Below are 24,013 nucleotides of genomic sequence, written 5' to 3'. Positions count from 1 at the left end.
ATCTGATTATAGTGAGCAGAGCTGGATCCATCCACAGTCCCAGAACATGCAAGTGATGAACCAGATCCAGAGCTCAAACAGGGAACCCAGTTAGGAGTAAATGGAGATGGGGCTATAGATTACATGAGTCCAAAATCTATTTAGGGGACAGGCAGAGGCAGACTGGGAGGCTATTCTACAATTTACATCCATGGGGTCATGCAGGAAACCTGTGGCATAGCTCCAAGATACATCCAAGAGGGCGAGCTGGAGATAGGACTGGTGATAGATTTGCATACAACATAGCCTGGGCAATGTCCTTGCTCAAGTTGGTTCTGGTGAGGGCCTAGTGCTCTGATAGCCTCCCTGCCCAACAAGTGAATCCTCACACCTCACAGATTGGGGCTCAGAAGTGACTTAGCGCAAAGTGATTTGGTTTTCATAGGGCTGTTTCAGTGGCCACAGATCCAGGACAAGGAAAGGGAACTGCAGAAGGGACATGGCATGGATGATTTGGAGTTTGGTCAGGTTTGAGGGAGAGACATGGCACGGGCTACTTGGAAATGGGAGATGAATGCTAAAGGTTACCCCTGACGAAACCACCCAGGGCTGAGGGAACAGATGCAGGCTGTTCTTGAGGTGCTCTGGAAGCCACATAGGCTTGGGGAACATTTACTCAGGTATGTTGGGAGCTCAGAGCCCAGGGTCAAACCTGAACCTCAGGGAGTGGAGCCCCACATTTGCTATAGAAAAGCCACCAACAAGGTATACAGTTCATGAGAAACAAATGTGTGATTATTGAAAGAGAGGCGCTCAGTTCTTTTACTAAAGGCAGTTCGTTTTAATTATGTTACCTTTGCATCTTCCTTCCAGCATCTGCAGAAAGTTTATCTGAGCAAGATATTAACTGTTATACTTCTTGGTGTGATAGATCACGGCAGAGGAGAACATCACCTTCAAGTGAAGTTGACTGCGTCCTCTCCTGCAGATTTAGTTTTGAAACTGAGAGCTTTTGTAAACTGAGAGACCAGTATGGCTTTTCGGGCCAAAAACACACTGATCAACTTCATCTGAGAAAGCAGCCAGGAAATAACTGGGAGTGACTGATTGGATTTTGAATTTGTGTGATAAAATAGATTGAAACTTAGAAATAATTACAGTAGCGTTAGCAGATTCCTACTACATCGGTTCTAAAACAGCTATGATAAGAATTGGCACTTTGTTACCTGGAAACTGTACCAAGCATGGCAAACAAATGCACAGATTGGAACTTGTTAGCATTCACTCTGGTGATTGCGCCAACAGAATAGCAAATAATTGATGGTAGTGAAAACATCTACTGCAGGTCATATGAAAGGAAAAAAAAAGGGGGGGGGGATGCTCGTGCCCATACCTAATCATGAAACCATGGACACTTTAAATGAAACTGTGATTAGTTTTTAAGTACCTACTTCTGACACCTGTTTCCATGAGAACAGGAGCAGCGGATAGAAGTGATGTAACCAGAGATCTTGTTCACCGTACAGGCACAGAAACTGCAGATACGGCACATAAAAGCATTAGGACCAGCCAGTAAGGTGTTGTTAGGAGAAGAGGAAGGCTTACTGATGTTTCAAAGAGGCTTAGTACACTTCCAGCAGAACTCCTTAAAGCTAACATCACTGCTACTTTTTAACAAAAACAACAACAAAATTTTTAAGTGCAGTTTTTGATTTAAAGGTGAAATGGTTAGCAAGGAATCAATTCTGTTTTGGAAACCTAAACCTTTCAAGCAGCTAACACCACAAGGATTGAAAGAGAAATGGAGTGTAGCCACAATAATGTATTACTCTACTGCAAAACTGCCTGATAAGCATTCAATTGCCTTATATTACATTCTTTTCCTAGTGATATTCCAATGCATATAATTTTAATAAGATAACATCTTCTTCTGTGTTGCTGAATCATGTTTATTGTGAGCAATTCCAAAAGAACAATCTTAGTTTTATAGTCTAAATATTTTCTTGGACCAGAAGTGTTTTGGAACAAAAATTCAGGCATATTTTCTAATTAATTGGGCAATACTGCAATTTATCTTTTCATGAAATACAATGCCATATTTATATGATGCCATAGTTTTCTCTTTATTGATATGAATGATGAAGGAAAAGAAGGAGCAGAAGTCAGTAATGTTCTCCCAGGGAGCTTAACTGTTATACATGATGGAGTATTGTACTTTAGGGAAGGTTGTCTTTCAGATGTCTTTAGAAGTATGACCATTTGTGCAGCCTATCAAATAACTTCTCTTCTCTTCTCTTCTCTTCTCTTCTCTTCTCTTCTCTTCTCTTCTCTTCTCTTCTCTTCTCTTCTCTTCTCTTCTCTTCTCTTCTCTTCTCTTCTCTTCTCTTCTCTTCTCTTCTCTTCTCTTCTCTTCTCTTCTCTTCTCTTCTCTTCTCTTCTCCTCTTTCTTTTATTCCGAATGGAAAAAGCCTCAATAAAACAATGAACTCAGCCTGGAGGCTGCAGGTAACTTGTGTGCTTGTTACTTTTGCAGAGAGAGATTGGAAAGATTGTAATTGATGCAATTTCTTGCAATAACAAAATGTTCCTGACCTTTTGTTGATCACAGACCAAATGTACTTTTAGTATATCAAGTAAAATCAAATTTTGCTCCTTTTTCCCTCCTGCTAGTTCTCAAGGATGGTGTTATATACTACATAGCTTAATAAAACTGTGAACTAAGTAGATTAGAACAGAATGTTGTAGTTGAAGACCCTTGTAGCCACCAAACAGTTACCTCAATTTTCCAATTTCAGCATTTTCCATATTAAAAACATGAATATATGTGTCTGAGAGCAAGGAAGCTGTCAGCATGGTACTGAAGAGCATAACATTTTAATGCAGGGAGATTTTTCAATGTAAGAATATAGGAAATGGTTCACAGACTATTACTTACATTAACTGCCAGGCAGATCCTGTGGCAAATACAAAAAGCTCCATCAAGAAGTTCTGCTGCAGGAATGAAGTTGTTACTCTGCTTGTAGGTATATGAGGGTTCTACTTAAGCAAGCTTTGTATGATATAAATCCAGGGAAAAAAATCCTCAGTATAAGAGAACTGGAGAGTGAAGCAAGAAGAACACACTACTTCACAATGCAGACCATTCCTAATCTGTCCTTACTTCCTACCTGGGAGATCAACACAACCAAGTTTTATCAGGTGTCCCTGCTTTTCTGCTTCGACTGTGATGTGTCTCCTCGCACCAAAAGGACAAGATAGCCGTGAGCAGGCTTAAAAAATTTATTCCAAACATTAATTCTTTAGATTGACATAGAACTTGGGCAATGATTATACAGAGAACTAAACAACTGATGAAGTTGCATTTACAGTGTGGTCTAAGAGTTTGCTGTTTATATTTGGAAATTTGGGGAGTACTGGATTTCAGTAGTACTGTAATACTGAAGGTGCACTAAACATCTTGGTTTTGTCAACAGATTCTTTCAGACCACTTTGTTTTAGTCACTGTTGAAGTTATTTTAAATGACACTGAATTTCATAGCTGCCACCTATAATTGGGATGTAATTTTGCTGCAGATGTGGTGCCAAATTGACCATAAAATGGTAGAGCTCAACATCCTCAGAGGAAGGAACAAGGTAAAGAACAGGATCACAGCTCCACTCTTTGGAGGAGGAGATTTTGGCCTGTTGTGAGGATCTGCTCCACAGACTCTAGTGGGATAAGATCTTGGCTACAAGAATGGCTCAGGAGAGCTGGCTGAGTTTCAAAGATCATCTAAAATGGTCCATGCACTTGTGCAGGAAATCAAGCAAAGGTGACAGGAGGCCAGCATGTATGAACAAGGATCTCCCGAAGAAAAACAAAAACAGAAAGGGAGCATAAAGAGGTAGAATTGTGGTCCAGCCTCAACGAAGTGATCCTATCTTTTGCAGGTGCTTTTCCTTTTCTATCATTTTGTTTCTGTGGCGTGGCTTCTCCAAAACCAGCTGGTTAACCAAAGAAACGCCTTAACAGGGAACAAGCTCAGAGTTAGGAACAGACCATAAAAAGATCACTGTTGGTAGTACTCTCACGTTCAGTCCTTGAAAGCTCATGTCAAGTAGCTGAAATAAATTGCTGCTTCTGTAACTACTGTAGAGTCACAGTCAAATATCAGTATTTATACACTCGGTAGGGAGAAGTAAGTGAAAGATTCAGAATTGAAAAAGTGTCTGAAGTAGAATTGTATGTCTTTTTCACAAGCGTCAGTTCTACAGCTTTTATGGTTGTTAGCAGTTTGACTATAACTGTATAACAAACGGTGCTCTAAATGAAAGGGAACCATGATAGCCTGCCTGGATCCAGCACACCCATTATGTATTTCAGGCTGGAGTTAGGAGAGAGTTAATCCATCATTCAGCATATGTTATGGAAGTGTGCAGAGCAGCTAAAGGATGTGCAGGGTAATGGGACTTGAAGTAATGTAATTCCTGGAGTTACAAGATGTGGATCATTCAGATTTTTCCTGTGCTTTCTGCCTTGAGCACCACCAGTAGTAGTTATAATGGGTAAAACTTACATTTTTTCATGATGGATGGTGTCACGGTATCACTAGGCAGATTTAAGTGCTGTTTCACAGTAGATGATGGAAGGTTGGAAAATCTCTTTTAGCAGGAGTTTGAGATTCTTCCTATGGGTTTTATTCTGTGCTGGAGGTTACACCATGAGGTATGACTGGAGGCACTGGAGACATTCTCCTCATGGTACAGAATTCCTTACCCAATCACAACCTCTCTTGCCACCTTCCCCACTTTTGGAATCATGTATCATCAGTAATAATAAAGGTATCCTCTGACCAAGAGGACAGTTGAAAAGACAGTATGACTGGGTAGTAGTCAATAGAATTAAGCTAAGTCATAGGAGACAGCACAGATGGTATAAAAGGATGCTCTCTCACGTACCTCATAATTTTTGATATTGATTGCTATCACATGTATTTAAGAAGGGTAATGCTATAGAAATATCAGTGGATTGCTTCTCATTAGTAGTAATGGATGTGGAAGCAGTATTTGGACCATGTAACCAACTTTCCTCTGAGGAGATGCAATTTTAACCCTTGATGCTACATTGAAGCTGTGTCTTAACAGTCATTTTCAATTATTTCAATGAAAAAAAAAAGAACTATTATGGACTGTCATGTAGTCTTGTGTCTAATATATAGGACTTCTTATTGTCCTTGTTAAAACCTAGCTGGAAAGATATTCGCACTAACAGCCACAAGTAGGCTATGTTGCAGCTTGTTAAAAAGAGAAGTCACTACTCCTTGAAAAGTTTTCCTAACTTAAACCAGCTTTTCTTCCTCTCAGAAGTCAAGAAATATACAAGAGATACATGCATTTATAACCTTCATGATATTTGCTTATCCCTAGATTCCACTTGCAGCCAGTGCCTTGTTCTGAAGAGCGCTTATTAATATTTTATTCTGGATGTCTCTATGGAGAGGGAAAAAGAAGAATGGAAACAACCTAGAGAAGAAGCTGAGAAGACAGAGGCAGGTTATCCTCCTATGTGATGTTAATGGCAAGTGGCTAGGATTTCAGCTAAGAAAGGTAAGAGTATTCAAATCCCTCTTTATTTGCAGAGAGGGGAATCATCACAATGACTTCCATGGCTACACTTTTCATTCCTACATTCCTCTGTGCTACCAGAGGAAATAACCTTTTGTCCCCTCTTTCTTGGGGATCACTTGTTTTTATTGTCGTCTCTGGTCAAATCCACGAGCACTGATTTAATAGGAGATGATGAAGGAGCTTTTGTGCCCTTCTCAGCAGCTTCAGCATGCACGGAGCATGTTTCTGGGTCACTGGATGCAATTGGCTTTCAGGTGAATTAGTAGTGGTAAAGACATTGTGTGCAACCTACCTGCTGTGTGGTTATGAAGTCTAGTGGCTTAGCTAATAATGAGGTAAGAGGTGAGTTATGTTCAGGTAAAGTAACAGATGGATTTAAAATCTTGTGCTCCAGCTTTGTACTGATGCAGAATAAACACATCCACAGCAGTATGGAAATAAAAAGATGCTCATAATCATCTCTCAACAATTATTAACAACTCCTACCTGAGCCTGGTTCTTAAAGTGCATCAGTGGGCTCAGCTGTGGGCTGCCACAGCAGGTCTTATTGTCCATGTAACGGTATGAAGCAGTATTTCTCTCTCCACTGCTGCCCAAGAAGGTAAACTCTAGCCAAAATAGCGATAGAGTAATGCTGGCAGAGCATCCATGGTGTTTTTTGTTTATGTATTTGTTTGTTTTGAGCTGAAAGAATTGGTTCTACGGAGACAGAATGCTCTCCTTGAAGCATTACGTACTTGGGCTCCTCACTGTAACTAACATGTTCTTCTGCAGCAATTTCCAGTTGGTGAATTTTTCCTAGAGGAAACATCCTCCCCAGCTGCTCCAGGTCAGCAGAATCAATGGTATCTCAGAAGGAAAATAATTCCTTTGTTGACTTGCCATTCACTTGGTATATCCACGGGTACACTAAAGGTTTGTGTAAATAACGAAAGGTGTTTGCTGTTGAATGAGACTAGAATTCTCTTATTGCACTATATATATTTCAATATTGTTTTCATTCCCTGACTTGAGCCATAAGTAGGACAGCAAACTGTAGCACTGTCATCAGGTACCTATCTTTTTTAACTACATGGTTCACAATACTTTGGAAGAACATTGGCTGGAAAAGATGGACGTTGTACTCTTGAAAAAGCATTGACTATGCAGGACAGGAAATTTAAAATTAGTAGGTGAGATAAAGTGACTTTACAGTAAGAAATACGGTAATGGGAAGACGCAGCAGCAGCTGGCTTCATCAAACAACCAGTGACACCAAGTAAAGGTAGGGAACTCTTATTTACCTCTTCTGACAACTATCATTTGGCTAGTGTCACTGTGAAGACCTATGTTATTTAGCAGAGAAGGAAAACAAGATGTTCTTTTTACACTGTTGTAAGAAAAATTGCATTAATTTATGATACCTCAAACTGCTACTGTGCTAAGGGACAGTACTTGCTGTTCTCGAGTTCAACAGCAGGTCACTTTCTCTTGTTGCTGAGCTTTAGCACCCAGGTATTTCCTGACTACTAAGTTATGAGAATATTGGATGATGCTGGAGGGACCTGAAGCTAATTCTGCCATAAAGAGCACAAGGTACAGATGCTCTCCTTGCCTCAGGCACAAGCAGAATGTTCTTTTTTTCACCTTGTGAAACAAATAGTCAAAAGGTAACGAAATATAAAAGGGTTTTTTTATCCCTTTTGGAGATGTACAGCTTGTAAGGAAAGGGAGTGTCTTCCTATGAGAATACTGCTGAATTTAGCTGCCATGAAAACATTTAGCAGAAAAGACAACAGTTGTGGCCTTTGTCTTAGAAAATAAAAGCAATGTACACTGTGGAATAAGCAGGAAAAATGATTGCAGTTTTTTTCTGAGTGAACTTGGTATTACTCTACTGTGACCATTTTCATAGCCCAAGAAATAATGCCTTGATGTGATTTTGTACTGTTGAGAGCTTTGAGGCTATACTGACCATGCAGAATACTGAAATAACAATAATATTTTCCTAGAGACATCCAAAATATTTCCCAAGGTCTAATTCTACAAACTTCCGCAAAAGAGGGGGGAAAAAGAAACATGGAACTAAAACTCCATTTCCTCCAAGGACAAGACTGAAACTAGCAGAGCCTGCTTTGGCTGGCTGCACTCCTGAGCAACAGCTGCTGGAATGACTGATATAACACCAGCCAAAAATGACACTATAAGTCTGTGTAATGAAAGATCCAGCAATATGCAAGCATAGGATCATAGAATGGTTTGGCATGGATCTCTGTAATTCAAATTGCCATTTCCTTTAGGATTTGTTGGGAGTCTTCATATGTAGAATGTTGTATCTTCCATTTTAGCACTGGGTACAGTGCTTTTCAGTTAATTCTGCAATATAAATTTCATCCAACAGGAGGATTTTAAGTGCGTCAGCAAAATATGGATGTGTGTGTTTTTCGATAAAAGTCTGTTTCTAATATCTATTTCATGTTAGAATTTGGGCAAATCTGAACTGCCCTTTCGCCCTGTGCTGCTGAGAGAAACAAAAGGGGAAAGTTGTGTAGAATATATGAATCCTTTCTCTAGTGAAACTTCCTTCATAGAAGATCCTCAAGTATTTTTGGAAGGCTTGTAGAGGTCTGAAAACAAAAAGAAAAGAACTATCTGGAAAGGTGGTCAGTTTGAGAACAGAACAAATATATGCGGACTGTGAAATAGAGAAGGACAAAGTGTATGTTGGAAGCAGTGACTAATGAGCTGCACTCAGCTAAAAGAACACTTGAAGAAATAGCAAGATGAAGTAAAAAAGAGAGCTAGGTACTTTTTTGTCTGCCTACTGTCATTAAAGCAAATCATTAAGGTCTCTTAAGAGAATCTTAAAAAGCTTATTAAACAGTTTTTTGGATACTCTAGCTAATAGAAGTTGACTCTTTGCTCATAGATTGATGCTTAAGGAGTTTTTGAGAGACTTCTTCAGCAATGTGAAAGAATGATTATTTTTTGGCACAAAGACGTACGGTACATTTGAGAAGAAAATTACTGTTTGATAGAGAGGAATCACATGGGAAGTGTATTGTTCCTTTCAAAAAAACAACTAGGAGTCGGTTTATCCAGAGTTTTAAAAAATGGACAAAGAATGATTTTTGAGGTCTAACTGTAAACAATCAAAAAGGTGTTTTTTAGCCTTTTGAACATCAGAGCTTTTCTAAATATCAGGAAATATGTTCACTAAACCAAGAAGTGGAATGGTCCGGACACTACTTTCAAGACGGGTTCTGTGTCTGGCTTTGCTCTTCGCTGCAATACACAGAGTAGCTCTCTTTCCTATTACTTCTCAGTTTCTTTAGATCAAAATCTGCAGGTGTTCAAAATATCATGGAAGTTGTAAGGTAAAGACAGGTTCATTTCCTGAGGAGCCTGCTCACACTAAGACTGACCAACTGTTGAAGGAAGATGTAAGTAGGATTATTAGAACATCTCTTTCTTTTTCCTCATTGTTCTGCCCACTTTCAATATTAGGGTTTTTCTATAGTAACACTAAGCTGTTTGTTGTGTGCCATCTTTCTAACCTTTATCCTTTTTGCTACAGGTTGGGAGTGTTGGAGATATATTCTAAGAACAACATAGAAAGTGAATCTGGAGAAAATATATGATAAGAATATGTGTAGTTGTGGATCATATCTGATGAAATGTTATATGGGAGAAAACACAGAGAAGGGATCTCAGAACCCAGTAAATCAGGAAGTTGTGCCACCTTTTTTTCTAAACTTTTCCTTTTGCCTGCCTGCCCGGATCTATTATTTGAGAGATTCCTCAAACTGTAGATAATCACCTGTAATGATGTTACTGTCCACATCAGTCTGTCCTGAAATTTTATGAGCTTTCTTTAGGATTGTTAGGTAATCAGTGAGATTGGGTCCTAGAGATGTTGAGTCTGAGCACCTTATAGTGGAAGAAAAAGTACTATTCCAGAAGAAGAGTATCTAAGCTAGAAAGAGGATCTCTTAAAATCACTCACAGTAGTTAATTTTTGTCCCATAGGTTCTCACTGTTTAAAGCTGATGCGGAATGAATAAGCCACAAAGAGAGGAATTAATTTCAGGAACTTGAAATCCTAATTGCATTCCATTAACTTGCTGGCACTGTCCTTCATTTAGCAATTGTCTTGCTGAAGTCCCACAATTCTCTTCCTCTGCCATCTTAAAGACACATTTTAAGTAGACTCCAGTCTGGCTTCAGTTATGTGATCTCTGTTTCAAACATTTGGATCAAATCAGTCATTTGTGATGCCTCGAGAATATATGCTTTGAATGTCTGCAATGGCGGATGATGAAAGTCATACTGGAAGAAGTATTTGTTGGTTCTTGTGTAGCATGATTTGATTGTTTTGATCCAGGGCAATACAGGGAGCACTAATCACAGTGAGAGCACATGTGCTTGTAGGCTTTCTGAAACTGGTGAAGAGCTACTTCTATATTTTTTTTCATGATTTTACTAATGAATGTATATAACCTTTGGACTTGTAGCACTTCTTGGTAGACTTTAGTCCAGTAACCTAATGTTATCTTAATGTAACGTATTCATTAATGATTGTGTCCTTTCCATTTATGACAAATTTTAAAATATCCAAATCAAAGCATATTATGAACATGGAATATTTATTTTCTTTAATCCACTTGAAGTACAAAGTGTGAAAAGGCAGTTTGAGGGACTGTTAATACAGTGCTCATCTTGTAGACATGATTCATAGATTTATTTGGAAATACACTCTTTTTACTCCCTTTCTTATTGCATTTAGTCCCGAAACTGGGTTCATCTGGTGCTGTAATCCTTCATTTTGAAGGCTGGGTGATAAAAGGCAAACAGTATTCAGAAAATAACACACCTCCTTCTCTTACCTGTTGATCTGCACACTTTCAAGACTTCCACTCCATTCTATTTGGACAATAGGTAGAAAATGAAGTGATGACCAGTTGTCATCCAAAAAAACAAAAGCTTTGGCAAACATCTAGGCTGAATGTTTTTTGTGTTGTCCTTCCTCATCTATCTGCAGCTTCAGGTGCTGTTGGGTAATGATGAATGCAGGAGATAAAAAGTTGTTTCCTAGTGTTCAGCAGCAAAGTTTTATCTCTCATAATAAGAAATAAAATGTTCAGTATCTCTATATCACTGCTCTTCATAATACTTCTGAGAACATGACCTGTTGGATGAAAATTAGTCAGTTACTGTAGTTGTAAATGTACCAAAGAACTTCAAGTTTATTACTAGAAGAAGAAATGAAAGCCTGGAAGTGCTAGACTTTGGGTAGGTTCTCACTTATTATTCATGACTATAATTTTATCCACTGGAATTTTATTACAGAACATGCCTTGGGCTTTGCTTCACAGAAATCTATGGATTAAAAACTATACGGAATCATTTATGATTGCTTATAGGCAGCAAGCAAACTCTCACAGTTTAGAAAGTCATTTAAAAAAACATTCGTGCAGATTAATAATCTCATATTGTAGAGCGATATTTAAATGTAAATACTTTCCAATTATGAGATTCTAAATAGTCCTAGTAACCTAAACTGGCACAAAATTTGAAGGAACTAAATCAAAATCAAAAGAAATACAAGCAGTAGTCAGGAGAGAATTAGATCTGTTAGCCAAGTGGGTGTCTTTTTTTCATCCCAAAAATGCAACTTGGGAAATAATAGGCAACTTCAGACTTACTGCATGCTGTGTTGTGATAAAACAGCGCATTGCCCCAAAGATAGGAATTTTTACTTCTGTGGGGAAATATTTTGTTTAAGCTGGCATGTTTCTGATTCTGTGTAGGTTGCTCCAGAAATAATGCCTCCTACCTGTTTCAATGTGCAGATACAAAGAACACAATGACACCATTGGATAGAGTCAATTCTCAGCTACAAAGCATTCTTTTTTAACATAGCTGCCACCATTAGCTATGTGTTTTTGCCAGTGATGAACAAGAGCCTGCAGGCTGCACTAGTAATAATCTGCACTAGTAGAGATGATCCACTGAATCTGTCACAACTGCTGAAACACGTCACCCTCCTCGCTGTATTCATGTCCACTGTTTGGTCTCCATAAATGATCATCAAGTGTCAATGAATTTCAGTGGACAGAGTGTTTTCTGTATGGAGGAATTCAGTAACTCACCTTTGCTTCATTCACACTTCTGTGTCACGCTCCATTTTGTTAGAATGGCCCTCTGCTGCCATCTGTCACACAGCAACAAAATGTGATGGAATATTGCCAGGAAGGTTCAACCTTTACTACCATGCCACCAACATCTGCATCTGGTCAACATAATAAAATAGCAGGCATTACTTGTGGAGCAACGCTCGTAAATATCAGTAGTCTATCCCATGTTTAATCAAGGTTGTTTTATTAATGAGAGTGGAGTTTGGCACTATGGTGCTCCACACTGGAGATCCTCACCCTGTGACATGAGTGGACCTTGGCAAGAGGGTGCAGCTAGGACCAAGATAGCTGGCAATGCTAAGACTGCTCCTAGCACACCTCTAGCAATGCAGAGATTATTTTAGTTTCCATGAATTGGGAACAGAATTAGTCAACAAGAAACCTTCAAACCTAAACTTCTTATGGTGATATAAAATCTTAGCGAGCTTAGCTAACAAGCTTCAGGACATTTAGATGATTGTGTCCTGGCTATGGTTTTTGTGCTCACTCTGCTTTGGCCTTTTTGACACACTCATCAATGAACTCTTGTGATGATTCTTGGTGTTGAATAATAATTTGCCTGTATTTATCCCATACAGCAGTAGAGTTCCTGGCCCTGTTGAATGTAATTGTAGGACGTACAGTGACTTCAGCAAGGGCAGAACTTCTCACAGATACTGAGTCTTCCACCCGGAGACAGTTCCATACAGCTACGAATTTGGAGACAGAGCATAAAAAAATCTAGAAAGGAGGTTCCTTTCCCGGAAAAAAAAAGAAAAAAAGAAAAAAAAGAAAAATAAGAAAAAAGAAAAAGAAAAAACAGAAATAATTTTGAAAATGATTTTCTAATACTAATAAAGAAAATGTAATAGACCATTTTATGCTCCTGTCCTTAGGCTGTACCTTATACCATGATCAGTATAAAAGAAGATGATATTTCCTTGATTACTCATTCAAGAAGAAAATGAGTTCTGTTACCTGAAAATTTAGAAGTTTCCTGAGTAATTGGATAGCCTTTGTACATCTTCAATTTTTGATGTTATTGGGTACTTTATGGTATTTACTAAGATGTTTTAGCGTAATCATTTTCTTGACAGGATAAAATATCACTATTACAGTGAGAACATTCTCCTGACAGGAGAAACCATTTAATAAATTAGATTCTGAATGCAATTTGCTGGTCAGTGAGGCAGAATATACAGTGCATGTGCAAGAAATAGTTTAAATATCAACCAGAAACTAACAATGTAAATTACACAAAAGCATTCTTCATTGTGCTGGCCTTTTCTTTCTTCCAAGACTGCAAAAGGCATTGGCAGGAATAATTTGAATGTCACAAATATGTCGTATAGAAATCTACCTGCTTCAAAATTACAGGCTCTTATTTCAGCGCTGAACACACTTAAAAAAAAAACTAGTTTAACATTTGGAGGAGAGTGGATTAACCAGCAGTATTCAGTCAGTTCCTCCAATAGTCATCAGCCTTGAGGTGTGGATACCAAGATAGGTTCATATCTTCCAAAGCATTCAGTGGGAAGAGCTGCTGCCTGAGCCTGCTAGTCTCTGTGAGGCATGGTAGCTCCAGTGTGGATTCTTGTATGGATTAATGACTGGTTTATTATCCAGTAACAACTGCATTTCAGCAAGTGCCTAATAACAGACTCCTGGTTCTTGTACCTGATGAAGTTTCAGTAGTGAGCATAGCAAAGAAACAGAGGCAGAATAAGGCAAGGTTGTATTTGCATCTCTGAAACTGGCTAAACACGATGATCTTCTGCCAAATACAGTGTTTTCTTTGAGTAGGAATCAGAATGGTACAGCAGGACTCGTTCTAATTTCATGTCTAGATTTTATTTGAACTCGAAGCAAATGGGTGATTTCCACTCATCCAGACAGCTGCAGCTGCTCTTCTGTAACATGAAATATAGTTCCCTTCTGGCCTTTCCCTTCTCTGAGTCTTCTTCGGTTGTCCTAAATGCTGTCACTGCTAAAACTTCACAGCTCCTAGTAACTGTTTTTAGCCATTTTGAGCCTAGGCACTTCTCATAGTTCCAGGAATAATGCACTCAAGTTTAAATTCTAAATATTGATCTTAGTTCAGCTTCGTTCAGTGATGTCCCTCCAGTGTCATCCTTTCAGAGATATGTTGAGAAAGTGAGATGCAAGATCATGAAATGCAGATCCCTGTTTGCTGCTTGTAAAGAAGATTTTTTTCCTTTGATTTCATCTCACATGGACACCCCATGTGAGGAAGGGAAGAGCCAACCCAATTAATACATTTGCCTTTTATCCCTGCGTTTATCCCCCTAACCAGTTCATGGCGTTTTTCTTCCACCCTCAGGCAGCTGACCCTGGTATTGCTATCCTGGAAATTTTTGTTAGCCTTAGTTTGGATGTATTTATATATATATATATATACACATATATGTGGATGTATTTTTATATGTATATATTCGATTGTCTTTGTATAGATACACTACTGACATTTTCTCTAAACCTCTGAAAAGACATAAACCAACCCACTGCCTTTATTCTGCATGTTGTCAAGTTTTTCTCTGCATGGAATACTTGGATAGAATAATTAAGTTATGTTATTGTTATTTTATGTTGACCTTGCTCAGAAATGGTCTTACGTTCTTTTCCTTCATAATTCCTAACACCAGTATCATTATATTTCCTCATAATGCTGCCCAGGCAGAAACTGATGAAACTGAAAATTAATTTCTTAAATGTGTCCAATGTTTATGATATTTTTTGTCTCTTCAAGATGAAATAGCTCTGGGAGAGGAGTAGCAATGCTGTTTGTACTCAGCTACAGCCAGTGTTGCTGTTCTCCAACCTTGTCTTTATTGCTTTCAGAACAAGTGCAACAGAAGTAAATGCTGTCTCTGCTGTTGCCAGCGTTCACAATCATGTGGATTTTGTGAGTGTCCTTTCTTATCTTTCTCTCTGCCTCCTTGTTTCATGTGAGGATCTCTCAGAGCTCCATCCTTCATCTACTAGATGAGGAAACTGACAGAATAAGATTAAGGTTAAAATGTCAAAACTTTCTCTCAATTTTGGGTGCTGATTTTACATGTCCAGGCCCTGATCCTTTCAAGTACACTCTGTATTATTGGACTTTTAGATGGAAGCTGCCCTTTGAAAACTTACCATTGTTGGTTATTGCTTTTCACATCCTTAAAGACTAGGTAAAAATCTCCTTGAGACTGATGGGTATGCCGGTTGCTTTCCATTCTGGTTGGAAGTGGGAACAATGATATGCCCTTTTGTTTAACAATAATTGAAACATGGGAAGATACTTCTGAGACCACTTGGAATGCAAGTACAAGCTGGCAGGTTTTGATCTGCTTGTGGTTGATTGTGTTTAAAAGTAAGGAAGGAAAGAGGAAAGTGAAAAGAGAAGTGTTTCTAGCTTGAGTTTGAGAGAAAAACAAAAACTGCTTGGAGCTTTTTGTGGAGAATCTTTCAGGAAGAGTAAAAAAGAACTGATTTGATTTGCTACTCTGATCAGAGTTTTATGTATATTCTGTAAGTCAACAGTAAGTTTCTGTTAAAGAGAAAGGGCTACAGACCCCAGATAGTATAAAACGTGGACTTAGAGCAGAGATTGACCTTAAATTCTTAGAACAAATTTGGTTAATGAGCACTTAAAAACAGAAAATGTGTGAAAGTTAGGAATTCCTTGACCTGAGCTTGCTGGTACAGAATTCACTTAGGTGCAGTTTATATTCTGTATTTAACTTCCTAATGCTGTACTGAGCCACATAGTTCTCTTTTTGAATCGTGATTGGGAATGAATGTAGGAGTACTGAAAGAGGTGCTTGGGCTGACTGTCTGGCCTCATCAAGTTAACATGCTAAGCAGCAAAGGAAACAGACATCTTCTGGAAAAAAAAGGATAATAAAGTTAAGGGAAATTACTTTAAAGACTGGATTTTATTCTTCTAGTGTATTATGTAGCACAGGGCAAACTTGTAAAGCTGGAACAGTCCAGAGGATTATTTGCTGCTATTCTCTTTCCCCATTGTTATTGTCTACTCGGTAGGAAATCTAAGTTCAATCCATTCAGCTTTGAGCAGCCAGGCAACAGATAGGGCAGAGTTCAATAGAGTAAGTGTGAAGCTGCAGCCAGTCATCCAGATGACTATCCTTGCTAATTCCCTGACCTGGATAGCCAGACCTTCTTTGGGACTATGGCTCTTTTTCTTCTTTTGTTCTTGAAGGTTTGTTTTCCAACAATTCAAACAAATCAGGCTCCACTCCTTTCCTTTTCCATATTACCTTTTATTTAACAAGGTAACAGGTGAAAAGAACAATTTCTGTGCCTTCTTTTGCAGAGGATTTTCCCTAAACTAACTTTGGAGTGTTAGGGAAAATCTAACAGAAGGTATCAGCACTTACACTGCCGGTGCTATGTCTGAATCTTTTGCTTGATAGTTTTGCACTAATGCAATTTAAAGAGGATTTAATCTATAGCTTTTGCTCGTATTGGTTTAAGAGCAGATATGAGCAAGATATTTTTTCAAGGAACCTTGAGGATTTACAAGAATTAGTTTCATTATCTGTTGTGCTTGGAAGAGTACGTTGCTACCTGTAGGATTTACTTAGTCTCGCAGAGCGATTCTTGAATTATAAACAGAAAGTGAAGAGAAAGTCCATGAAGAGAAAGTCCACATCTGTGAAAATTCTGGTAAACTGGACTTGGATCATTCCTCCTCCTGGTGCTCTATTCTGCCTTGTAAACCTTGCCGAATTCTTTGAGGTTGGGTAGGTTTTCTGAGCTAGATAGATTGATCAATTATACATGTCAAAAAAAACCAGTTTTGATCTCAGAGGTTACAGGTTGTTGGGCTGGGGTGAGCCTGAGCCATAGGTTCTCTAGATCATGCAGTAGGCCAGATCAAGGATGAGTTCAGCACTACTAAGTACAGAACAGAGTCGGCTCTTGCATTGCTTAGCAGCACCCTGTTGCACTGCAAGGCATATAAGGATATGTCCCAGTGCTCCTCTCCATGTGACTGAAGCTGCTCTGAAATCTTTCTTTTCTTTCTCTTTGCATGTCTTTCATGAAACAAGGAGGAAGAAAAGAGTATTATTTTAGTTTTTATTTCTGTTGTTTAAACATTTCTCTTCCTATGTCTTTCTCAGCCTTAAAAGAATATAGCAAGAACTCCAAGCTGGGAGGTGAAGAGAAGTTGCAAGGCTGACTTCTGCAATAATTTCAGTCCAGCCTATTCAAACCCTAGCTCTACTGTGATCATTAGCAGCAACATAGGTAGTCCACAGCAGAATGACAGAATATCCCAAATTGGTAGGGTCCCACAAGGATAACTGTTCCAACTCCTGGTTCCACATAGACCACCCAAAAATCAAACCATGTTTCTGAGAGTGCTGTCCAAATGTATTTTGAACTCCAGCAGGCTTGATGTCACAAAGTGGAAGAAAGCTGGTGTCAGATGAAACTGTCACTACGGTAGGAGTGCGCTGTGGGAGAACAACCCATTAGCACAAGGTAACAAAAGGACCTTCCAGGCTATAGAACATACCCTAATGTTTTTCTGACACTTCATGCTGGCTTCTGTTTCCCATTGTGCTGCTCTCTTGCTAGATCAGATGTGGCAAGGGAGACCTAAAGAAACTGGGACACGTGATAGTTCTTAATGTGTTTGGGCAGGTGGCTGACTGCTTGACAGCTTGGGATGGGGGGGGTTCATGTAGGAAGTGTGGCCTGGCTTGAATCTAATTTTATCCTGGAATTTTAACCAGTTGGCGTGAGAGCTGTAGCTAGAAGTTCTTGTAGAAAGAAGGGAACTGATCTGGTTTAGCAGTTTGTAGTCAGCCAAAGGAGCAATCTTTCCTCCTCCACTCTTGCTCGCTTTTGCAGCTCTCTTTCTTTGTCTGACCTCTCCAGAGCAGATTTATATTACTAGTCTAGCAGTAAGATGAGAAAAAGGAGAAACTCTCCCTGTCTTTTTTCCTCGCCTTTTGCTAGGATATCTTTCTGTGCAGTTCCCAAACTCAAGTAACTTACATTGGGTTGGGTGAGCTTCAGCATAAGGAACAGGGAGGGATTAGGAGGTCCTGAGAAGGCAAAGAAGAAACCTGCTGGTGATGGCAGCAAACTGTCAGACAAGTGGAGGTGACCCAATATGACCTCCATCAGTAGCTGCTGCTGTTGAAGACTGATTAGTTCTAAAGGGGAAGTTGAACTAAAACTTGCTGCAAAATGAAGTCTGATACTGGAAACAATGAATAGAAGATTATGTGGGAAGAGTCACTACCTTTTGTATCTGCTTCTTTGTGGTAACATTACCGAAAACTCTTGTTTTTCTTTTCAAACTGTGGTGTTATTGTGTTTTTATTTCTTTTTAAGCAGACTCCTTAAAGGGCAAGTTGTTTTTAAGTGTCTGTATTGATCAAAGAATAAAGCTCAGTTGCTTCAATTGCTGTAAATACTTTGGGAATCTTTCAGCCACTTCAGCTGGCTTTGTAACTCTCTCTCTTCTCTTGTTCTCCTACTGGCAGAATCTTCTGCATCTTGAACTTTGCTTTTCTAGTTGGATTCAGGTTATCTACTGAGAAAAGAAAGTATATTTCTGTTTGCTTGAGTATATTAGTTGGATTGCAAAAGAGACTTTGAATTAAGGACAGCTGTACTTGATGTTGGAAAACTATTCAAGGGTATTATCTGTGAGCAGTTACTTTTTATCCCCATACTGAAGCAAATTCATTAGTTATTGCTTTCAGCTAGCAGGCCTTTTCTATCTTGCCCAGCTATTCTTTCCATCCCCATTGCCTTTTTTTTTTTCCAACAAAAAAGGATGTAATAATCATTAGTAACATTGAGTAGATATAATAAATGAGTGTATGACATCAGTCATGTCCTTCAAATAAATTATCTTCTGTAATTGCATGGTTCACATTCATCATATAATTGTTTGATTTGGAAGGGACCCTTACAGGTCATCTAGTCCAACCCCCTTGCAATGAACAGGGACACCCACAGCTCCATCAGGTGCTCAGGGCCCCATCCAGCCTGACCTTGGGTGTCTCCAGGGTTAGGGTATCCACCACTTTTCTGGCCAATCTGTACCAAGGCCTTGCCATCTTTGTTGTAAATAACTTCTTCCTTATATCCTATCTAAATCTTCCCTCCTTTAGTTTGAAACTGTTTCACCTTGGCCTGTCACAACAGACTCTACTGAAGACTCCGTCCCTTCTTTCTTACAGTCCTCTGTCAGATACTGAAAGGCTGCTTTCAGGTCTCCCCAGAGCCTTCTCCATGCTGAACAGCCCCAGCTCTCTCAGCCTGTCCTCACAGGGGACGTGTTTCATCCCTTGAAGCATTTTTTGGCCCTGCCCTGCATGTGCTCCAACAGGTCCACAGCTCTCCTGTACTAGAGACTTTACATCTGTACAGGGTACTTGAGGTGAGGTCCCACCAGCACAGAGGGGCAGGATAACCTTCCTCACACTGCTGATTGTGCTGCTTTGGATGCAGCCCAGGATGCAGTTTGCTTTCTGGGCTGTGAGGGCACATTTCTGGCTCACATCTAGCTGCCATCCACCAATACTTCTGTGTTTTTTTCAGTAATGCTGTGCTCTGTCCTTATATCCCCCAGCTTGTATTGGTATTAGAGGTTGCTACAACCCAGGTGCAACACCTTGCACTTGGATGTATTGAACCTCATGAGGTTCACCTGGGTCCACTGCTCAAGCCTGGCTGGGTCTCTCCGAATAACATCACATTTGATTTCATCTATTTATTAAATGTAAAAAACTAACTCTTTTTGCTGGTTCTTTGTGGCCTTATAGAAACAAACCTTCTCCAAGTACTTCTGGATTATAAAACTATATACATTGTTTGTGTTTCTTTTTTTTTTCTTGAACTTGTCCAGGAGACAAGTACAGCCAAGAAAGGGCTCATGCCATAGGAAGGATTTTGTATCTGGCATATCTAAAAACAACTTCTCTGGAAGTGGAAAGGCTGGGGAAACAATGTCTGGTTTTGGTTTTTAAGGAGCACGGTTGCCTTCTCCATAGCTTCTGCAAAGAAGCAGAGATTTTAGAAGAAAATTAGTGTTTATTTAGAATAATTTAATTCCTACTTCAGGAGATATGAATCCTAGCAGACATGTTCTACTATAGCAGAATAGTCAAGGCCAAACCCTTAAGGGAAGATATAGGAGCATGATATAAGACCTTAAGGTGTGGCTCAGCATTCTATGTGGAAAGACTTAAATGTAGTCAGAAAGTAGACTGAGTTGTGGTAGTAGGGGAGAGCCTTTGAACCCAGCCTCTCATTATCTAGGCACATCCCCACTCAGCTTGAAACTGGTAGCCTTGCAGAGAATGTCTGATGTTGTGGCTAAAAGCTTTATTGGCTTCAAGAGGTAGTGACAGCGTTATTCTTCAGGGCAGTTTTTGTGTGTGGAGTGGAAATAAACCTTCCCATGTAACCGTGATTTCCCTTTTATAGAGGAATTGTTACGAAATTAAGTGTATGGTACTGGGGTGGAAGCCATGGTAACAGAGTCAGGTATTCACCCACCAGATACTCACTGATGTGAAATGTAGCCTTTTGCCTTTTTGACGTTTCCTTCGAATTCTTTTAGGTATAATTATGACAATTATTTCTGCAGATCTTAATGCTGCATCCTTCTTGCCACAGCAATTTAACAATAAGCATGGAAGAAAATGTAGTCACTAATGAACATTGAACCCAAAAAGATTCCTTCTGCAGTTCTGTTCTGGCCACTTTTCTTTACTCCTCCTTCCGTGTTATCCTTTTATTGTAACAGCTTTAAAACTTGTGGGAGGTGGTGAAAAGGTTCTTTGTTAGGTGAATCCTGAAGTCAAACCACTCTTTAAATTGCTCATATCATGCGAATTTACAGGAAAGCCAAGTTGTGGCTGCGAGACCTGGAGTGCTAAATAGAGTAGGACTGCTAAGAAGAAAACTTGGTATTTACTTGGGAAGTTTACAGACAAGACACAAGCTGCACTGGCATAGTAAAATCTCCTATGGTCTCAGTGTTGCTAGCCTTGAATAAGGTAATAACATAACTCCTTGCAGCTGGGACAATACAGATTTTATGCACTTGTCACTGATGAGCCTGGCTGTCAATCAGTAAGTTTACCCATTTCATTCACTACAACACCTTTCTTTAAGGGAACAGCATTTGAATTTATTGGCATTAATATATTCTTCCTGTGCACCTGTAAACAATGGGGAGCGTGCCATCCCGACCTACCTCTTATCTGGATTATTTTTGTCTCTGTGTATTGTCTCAAGACTCGTTGTAGTTGCTCCACGTGTCTCTCAGCCAGGTGCTGCTCCAGTTACAAACTGCTGTAACTCAGTGCCTAATCACCTCTTTCTATGCAGAGAAGCTCCTGTCTTGACACTGCTCCTCTTATCACCTCTCTGCCTCCAAACCAACCAGGAATTTGTAATAATTAAAGACCTTCTCCTTTTATATTGTTTTAGGAAATATTGCTATAGTTCATATGTATATAAATGAGAGAAAGAAATTTGACTTTTCTTTGCCTGCTGCCTAATGCCATCCTGTTCCTGATTGTTTATCTTGTGAATCTTTATTCCATCTGGCTATTTAACACACAGATTTCTTAATAAAATCTTAATTTGCTTTGATTGAAGGTTTTTGCTTTTATTACCCAGAATAGATGCGGCTCCCAACTGAGGGAAGATCTGAATGGAGGACAGAAATACAATTCATAGGTAACTACTTAAAGCTGTTACTAATACTTGGTGTATGTAGTCTTTGTTCCCCTTCTGGGGCTGCATTTTATGGACACTTCTACAGACCCTGCAGTGTTTTAATCTTTGTCAGGACTCTGCCAAGTAGAACCTGTACATTCTGTCTTGGATATGCCTGTGGTAACGCATCTTGGAGTCAGTGATGGCAATCCAAGTACAGAACAAGTATCTTCTGCAGAAACCTGGTGTGCTGTAAGGTGCCTGATGACAGGGACTGTTGTCGTTTCTGGCAGGCTTGCCCAAAGGAAGTCAGTTTTAGTTTACCTGTTTTAGTAATTGAATTCCTGAGCAAAGGGTGCCCATATGGATCTTTTGACTGCTCTGATGTCCTTTGGAGTCTAACTTCTGCTGTTGGCTGCCTGAAACCCACAGGTGCAATGAGTTATTGCCCTCCTTGTGCTCTCAGATTTCTGAAGTTTTTGCTGTTTGTTTGTAAGAAGGAAAGGGGCCCTTCACCGCCTCCATTGCTGTCTTGCGAAAGATACAGCAGGGTATTTGCTTAAAAATAAACAGAGAGGAGGGGAGCTTTAGCAAGGGCTGGTATTTAAATGAAGGAGCTTGCAGGATTGGGGAGCTGTGCTGGGGCCTGAAGGAGGAAGCCTTTTTAGGAACAAGTAATTAAATTGCTCTTCTGTAGAATGTATCCGTAAACCTTTACATTCCTATGCATTTGTATTTAGGGTGCTCAGGAGCATGACTTTACCCTTAAACAGAGCTTAAGGGCTACCAGGGGCACAAATAGGGTTGGAAAGGTCTGAAGCTGTATAAAAACCAGTGATCAAAAGGTGCTGGCAGTAGGGATTTAAATCCCCTGTAGCTTGCAAAAAGCTTCATCTGTTACAGGCAAAGCAAATCTCAGATTAAAAACATCTATGTTTGGACCTGCAAGAAATAGTAATATGTGGAGATGGGGAAGCTCAAGGAAAAGAATGTAGAGAAACAAGGTAAAAATGCAGATCTAATGCTAAGAAAAACTGCATTAGTGTGAAGTAATTATGGGAACAGCAGACTGAGTGGACAGTAATACCCCTTTGACTTGGTGCTGGCTGTGCTTGCAGGGAAGCTGTTGATAGCAAAGGTGGCAGGGCTATTTCAGCTGCATGGGTTGACAAGAGTCAAACCTCCAAATTCAGATGAAAGATTTGGAAGGCTGTGTAGGCTTGAAGGTATGTTTGCATCTGAAATGCAAGGGTGAATAACATGATGCTTTATCCAAACAAATTTATGAGCATGTCAGCTTCCCTAGAGTAAATGGGGTTAATGCTCTGTGCAACTAATCAAACATTTTGAAAGCAATCCCAGCATATAATTGAGTGTTGGACCTTGATGCATGTCTTCAATTTTCTTTAAATAAATGTAAACTTGGTAAAATAACACCTTGAACAGCTACTAGTTAATTCAGTTTGCTTGGAAAGGAATGTAATTACGTTAAGAGAAAGAAAGAAAAACCCCACAAAAAAAACCCCTCAGCCCCCTCTTTTCCCTCCATATTATTGCAGCTGGTGTTAAAAACATTGTCAAAGTCATTTATTAATAACGTCCATAATGTCTAAGATGATTACACTGCTGGTTCACAGTGAATGTTTGATATATTTCAGGTTTTCCTGTGACAAAGATTGAAATAATAGCAAAAAAAAGTTTGATCTGGCTTTTTAAAAATGTCAGTGTTTTCTTCCAGAATTGCTGGTTAGTTAATCATTCACATTTCTGTGCTAAATATGAGAATGACTGGCTTATGAAATGGTTCAGTAATGTAAGAGCTTTAACTGCAGTGAACGACAAATTCAGAAGCTTGTTATGTCAGAAAGGAGGAGGAGGAACTTCTGTTTAGGTCTTGCCTTCACAGGGAAAGGAAACACTGATAGTATCTGTGTAATCTTGCACTGATGAGCTGGCATCACATTGCTTTGAAAAGATTCATATTTGAGATCTGATGACTAAGTGTTGGTGAGCACAGCTGCTTTAGAATCTGAGATAAAGGAAAGAAGGAAAACAAATCCAGAACTGCTATGTGAAAACCTTGCTGACATGTAATGCTGTCAGAACATTCATAAAGAACAGAAAACCCCATTCAGTGTCAATCAGGTACGTGCTATATTGAATGCAATATTTATCATTTTCAATGTTGCCAATGCTCTGCAATTGATAGGTGCTGGGTTTATGAACAGTAAGCTCTGTAAGTGAAATGGGATGGTTGAAATACTGAGAGTTTTTTGTTTTAGTTCCAGTGCACATTTGTTCTTAGATCTGCATGAACTGTTAGACTTTTCAACAGGTTTGTGCTTTTAAAATTCTTTGAGGGTTCAAAGAGAATTGTAGAAGTTGGCTGTATCTTAGTACTTTGACTTAAAGAGCTGATTGGAATATGATTGCTGCACTAAAAGCAGGAAGGGATGTTTTTGATGAACAGAAATAAGTAGAATTTTTATTTATTTATTTATTTATTTTTAAGATTCTTGACAACTTGCTCAAATGAATATGCTAATAGA

At 39.2% G+C, this 24,013-nt stretch overlaps 1 protein-coding gene across 2 annotated transcripts in view; it reads left to right on the top strand.

The window, feature by feature from the left end:
• Window positions 1–21,408: 21,408 nt before the first annotated feature.
• The window catches only part of ESR2 (estrogen receptor 2), a 42,783-nt gene continuing 40,178 nt past the window's right edge, over window positions 21,409–24,013 (top strand). The window contains exon 1 of one of the 2 annotated variants that reach the window (XM_072337713.1): window positions 21,409–21,485. The gene's annotated coding sequence lies outside the window, so the exon portion shown is untranslated. Of the gene's footprint in view, window positions 21,486–23,350; window positions 23,610–24,013 lie in introns of those variants that run through there. The other variant, XM_072337712.1, reaches the window with a different exon arrangement.

The sequence above is a fragment of the Excalfactoria chinensis genome, chromosome 5 (genome assembly GCF_039878825.1).
Source record: "Excalfactoria chinensis isolate bCotChi1 chromosome 5, bCotChi1.hap2, whole genome shotgun sequence".
NCBI lineage: Eukaryota > Metazoa > Chordata > Aves > Galliformes > Phasianidae > Excalfactoria > Excalfactoria chinensis.
Note: the sequence above shows the minus strand (reverse complement) of the source record. Positions and strands in the feature narration are given on the sequence as shown.